Below are 5880 nucleotides of genomic sequence, written 5' to 3' on the forward strand. Positions count from 1 at the left end.
TGGATTGGTGGGGATTGCACAGGGCAAGGTGGAAAAGGTTTGGGGTCAGTATTCCTTACTGATGCATATGTTTCTTTTTAAAGGGGCCACTTATTTTGGTAAAGAAATGGTTTTAAATAGAGAACAAGAAGGGGAAGCACTGCCAGTCCAATTATGGAGTGCAGACATGACCTGGGAAGCAGAAAATGCTAGCTTCGTTAGATTTGATAGGCACTTTGCCTCCAAACTAAGGTGCCTCATATTGAGTGATAATCCCAGAATCCCTAAGGCATTAATGCACCTTGTCAGGCCTATGGACAAAACCCATAATCTAAAAGTTTCACATAATTGGGGAGACATTATCCCATATTTAGTCTCAACGGTCATCAGGGTCTATGGTTTCAAAAGAACACCCCATGTGTTACCCTATCAGGTACCTTTAAAGGTAGAGATAGCTGAATTTTTGTGGCAGTTGGGAGGAGTGGAGGAGGCCTTTTTGCACAAAAAGGGGACAGGATCAATTTTTCCTACTTGTACTATAGCCCACCAGTTTGTGATAACTAAAGAAGGGTGGGTCTTTCTCCATAAATTTTTGGATCAATATAAAATGGCAGTGTCTCACTCTCATTTTTGTGATACAAAAGGTTTCTTTAACTCTACCCTTAGATTGAGAATCAAGCTTCGTCCAGTTCAGCATGAATTCTATTTTCCTGAAGATATAATAAGAAATGAATACTCTCTCCATGAGCAAGAAATAAAGAAAGAAAAATGGAGAGTCTATTCAAAAGTTTTGGAATTCATTAATTGTTTTGATAAAGATTTCAGTCCTCTTAGTAATGCTGCAAACAATGCAGATAAAATACATAAGCTCATGAGTACTTTCTCTGAGATAATGGAAGTAATGAATGAGAAGAAACAGCATTTTATTAATTCTTTTCCAGATAAAGCCAGAGAAATTATGAGAAAATTGGGTTTCACCCCAAACATTGGAATAGGTCCACTGGTGGTACGGAAGAAAATAGGATATACTATTGTCCGACAGCAGGTGCCCGTTGTGCATAAAGAAAAATAGATAGTAGAATCCACCAGCACGGTCGTAGAAGAAAGACCCCCAGAACCTTCTCCCAAAAGAAGGAGAATAATAAGGGAGGAAGTATCCCCTGATGAAAGTGGCTCACCTTCTCAAACCCCAATAAGAATTGAGGAAGAACAACTCACCAATGAGCAATTCGAACAAATGGGGTCACAAGGAGAAATTTTTGTTACACAAGTAGAGATTGATGAAGGGAACTCTCAGGAACCCCCTGTACCAAGTTTTGAATTAACTACAACAGATTTCAGAGGAAGGGAATTGGACCCTGTTTTGGAACAAGCCAGTCAGCATTTTTTATCTGATAACAATTTTGTAAGATCTAGGGCTTTCCATCAGTTTGTGTGGAGAGTAAACATGCACATTTTTGAGCAAAGGTGTAATAATATGAAAGCAGAACATCCAGAAATGGATGAGACCTCCATTCAAAATCTAATAAAGGAACAAATGGTGCAAGAGTTCCAAAATATAACCCCTGATGAGGGAAGACAGATGGTAAAAAATGCTAATGTTTTATTATTTCCCAATTGGGACATTGCTGACGCATTAATTTTTAATTCGGTTTCAAATAATTTATGACTTCAGGATCCAAATAAAGAGGAATTCTTGGGTACAGCATTTAGCAATGATCAAGCTGCCCTAGTTATGTGGTCCCTGAGAAGATGATCTAGAATTACTTTATCACAGCCTGATGATTCAGGATTAACAAGGAATATCATTGTAAGAAGAGTTGCTGACACTTCAAATGTACAGGCAGCCCACATGAATGTGGACTATTCTAAATTTGCCCTAGCTACTGTGGAAAGAGGAGAGAAGGAAATGATTGATATGCATAATAAATATGAAATAGTGGTGGAAGCCTATAACCAAGAGGTAAAAAGGAGAATTGAGTTAGAAAACAGGGTATCTCAATTAGAAAAGGTACTTGGAAAGAGAAAAGTGGGAGAATCCAGTACACTAAGAATTGCATATCCCCCACAGTCATCTGTGGGATTAACCCCTATTATTGAGATACCTAACACCCCTAAAAGACCCCAATTCTATACTACAGAGGAATTTGAAGCAGAAAAAACCAAATTACATGAGTGGCAGATAGAATTTGGAAATCAGCAGGAAGAGAAATGGAGGCAGGGTGTGACATACTTGAGGGATAAAATACAATGGTCAAATTTTTATGATCAGTTGACAAGGATTGTAACCCTCATGGATGAGTTAAATAAAGAAAAGAATGGACTAGATTCTCTTGCACAGAAGTGGAGACAGAGAAATAATGATGTTACAATTATTTGTATATCTACAGTTCAAATGCCTTATCATCAGGTTGAAAGGATTTTTGATTTATTGAATCAATTAGATAATTTTGAAAATAAAAGAGATTCTTTACAGAGGAAATTGATACTCTATTTTTCAAGATATCTTGCTAAAAAATTCACCCTATTTCCTTGTGCCTTAGAATCTGTTGATACAGTAAAGGAAAAAGACAAATGGAAAAAGGAAATGGATGAATTATTCGATAACAGAATAACAAACATCATCAGTGAGACTGGCCATTGGTTTTGGGCAAAGAAAAATGAAGAGCTAGTAAAAATACAATTATATTATGCTGATATAAGAAAAGAATTCGATGATTTAGAAGAAAATGCCAATTCTTTAATAAAGATACAAAAAGAAACCCTAAGTTTTGATTGGCCAGATGATGATACTTTTAACAGATGGAAAGATCAGTTTAGTGAACAGATATCAGGAGACAATGATGAGGAAGATGTAAGAGTAATAGTTCCTTTTGTAGTCAGCAATGATGACATAGAAAATCCCCAGGTTAAAGTGAGTTTGCATGTAACAGAAGATGATACATCACTTATAGACCTTATGGGTATGTACTCTGAAGATGAGGAATGATTGTGAGAGCAGATCATAACAACCAAGAAGCATAACAGAAAGGGACCCGCCAAGAAGTGCTGTTGTAATCAACCTTTCTGTTTTTCTTGTTTTTGCTTTTCAAAAGAAGGACACCTGTCACCTTCTGTAGCCTGAAGCTTGTTGCGTCTCACATTATTTAAATGAGATCCCAAGGCTAAAGATGGGTCCGAATTTGGTTTTCACTAAGTATTACGCTTAGTTCTTTTTTTGGTCCAAACATTTTGGGAAAGAAATTTATAGTATAATTTTTCTGTCAGAATTTCTGAGATATGGATGAATGTAGAAAGAACTGTGCTTCTTCTCTGAAGGTTTTTCTGGGTCTTTTGTAAAGGATATACCATTTTCAAAGGAAATGAATACAAATTATGAACTGTCCCCATATCTGTTCTTCTCTGAATTTTGTCTCCTTTTTTAATACTTAGCTACCTTGATGTTGTGTGAGTAAAAGCTTATGCAATTGATTGCAATATAGTAAGATTGTACATCCATTTGTTATTGCTGTTAATTCAATGGATTAAATAAAGGCTCTGATGAATGTGATGAGGTTGCTTGGGTGTTAATAAGGATTTTTGAATGATAAATTCTGGTAAGAATTGCTGATGAAAATTTGTTGCAAGGCAACAAATTAGATCTAAGAATTTACTTGACTCTGAATTCCCAATGGATTAGGCACTGATCGAAAGTATTTCAGCCAAAAGAGAAGTATATTATAACTAGCTTTTTCAAAATACATCATAAAATCAATTTTCAATTGTCTTTCTTGTAAGATTTTCAAAGTTGGCCAGCACTTGCCTGCATGGATTGTTTTAGCTTCATTTAGCCATTGTTGTTGGAAACATCTGCAGAGCTATAGAAGATTTCTTGGCCATATCTGTTCAAGGGATGTGTTTATCAGTTATTTACATATATTTTTGAGGATTTAGAGATGAGAATCAAAATGAAACTAAGAATAATTCTCACACAATTATTCCATCTTTGAACCATCCCCGAGTGCACCCACCCTAGTTTTTATAGAGCCAAAAGAGTAGAAAACCGTCTAAGGTTTTGTTGAAGTTGGACCCTAGTACTTTGCATATGCAAGTGATAATGATAATTGGCTATTCTTTAGGTTGTGTATGTACTAATATCTAGGTACTAAGCCTTTTGTCGCCTAGTAGTTTTAGCACTGTTAACATCAAGAAAAAACACCAACAAGAAGCATTCATTTTTGTATTACTACAATCTTTCATCAGTTTTAAATAAAAATGAACCAACAAAAAAACAATAGAGAATCAACCAAATGACAACTAAACAAATTTACATGTACACAGTATATTCCAACCAAAAAAAAATGAATATCTAAAAGACTAAAAGTCATCAAAACACATTCAATATAATTAGTTTCTAGGTAATAAGACTACATAAATATATAGAAGTGAAATTCTGGGTTGAACCTTACTTGAACACAACACCACCACTTTGCAATATCATCCTGAATGTTGTCCAACTCATTGATCCATCCCCCGAGACCTTTCTATTCTTATGACTATCAAAAAATGTTTTGAATGCATAGAATTTTCCATAATCATATCTCAGTCCATATTTTTTGTCACCACCTTTATTGTCTAGAATATACCTATCAATTTTTGTGAAGTAAGTCCCAATTATATAATACTCAAATCGTGTTTCATCAAGGGAAGCCTTCAAGACATGTTTGATCTTAGGCCCAGTAACAAAAGTATCAAGACCATGTTTTCCAAATGGAGAAATATGATAAAAATTAGGGCACTCCTACATTCCTATCTTCTTAGAGGAATGGAGAGGGTGCTTCTTTTTGGTCCAATGAACAAAATCTTTTCTTGTGTAAAGAAGGGCCTTTCCATTAAGATGCTAATCTTCCTTGTTTCCCACAACAATTCTCCACCTTCCATCTTTTCCAAGCCATCCAGTGGTTGGTCCTTTGAAAGAGCTCCCATTGGGTCCTTTCTTTGGAACAATGATGGGATTTTTAGGGATCTTCATCTATTACTTTAAGTAGGGATCAGATGGATCTTTAGGAACAACCATATTTTGAACTTTTCTAGAGGATTTGTCCCATCTTGTGTAAAGAATCACTAGCTTTTCTCTAGACAAAACTGTAGCAGAGCTAGACTATAAACCTTTTATGTCATATCATTCACTTGCAATGATTGTGAAGTATAATGGCTTCCAATTAATTAGATCCTTCAACACACCATGCCCCCACACAATGTTGCCCCATACTGCCCCCTGAGGATTGTATTAGTAAAATAAATGATACAAACCTTTGTAGAACATGGGCCCTGTAAAACACATTGGATGTTATATTCATTCTGTTTTCAATTTCAGATGAGCCATCTACACAAATCAAAACTTCAAAATGAAATTACCAAATCAATGAAGATGAACAAATAAACTCACCATTTGGATCTATTCACAATTTACAATCCAATGATATACATTGAAAAGATCAAATAGAGAAAAATAATTAGATTAAAATACCCAAAACACTAACTATATAAAAGATTGAACTTCAGAGTTATTTAGCTCATTTGCAAAAGAATTTGAGAAACTAAAAGAAAAGTAAAAGATTTCTAATCATTTTAACCAACCAAAAAACAATGAATAGCTAAAAGACTAATATATCTATTGTCTTCATGTTGCAAGATAAATTTCAAACGTTGCATACTCTCATATGTTTGTGGGAAATCTTAACCCTATATCAAAATAATGGACCATTTTACAAATTTCTATCTAGCTGCATCTAGGTAGCTCTTTTATCCCTCTATCTTTTATCAATCCTCTTATGTTTTGAAAATTACTAGATCTCCCCATTTTTGCACAAAGACATAATGTACTCCATTATTTGGATATAGGATTAAGATAGGGATGAT

The 5880-nt window shown here is 34.9% G+C and overlaps 1 pseudogene; it reads right to left on the reverse strand.

Moving 5' to 3' along the window:
- Positions 1-4385: 4385 nt before the first annotated feature.
- Positions 4386-5284, reverse strand: LOC149554322 (beta-fructofuranosidase, insoluble isoenzyme 1 pseudogene; annotated as a pseudogene).
- Between the last annotated feature and the right edge of the window lie 596 nt (positions 5285-5880).

Source organism: Cupressus sempervirens, chromosome 5 (assembly GCF_028749045.1).
Source record: "Cupressus sempervirens isolate cs-2001-9-10 chromosome 5, ASM2874904v1, whole genome shotgun sequence".
Taxonomy (NCBI): Eukaryota; Viridiplantae; Streptophyta; class Pinopsida; order Cupressales; family Cupressaceae; genus Cupressus; species Cupressus sempervirens.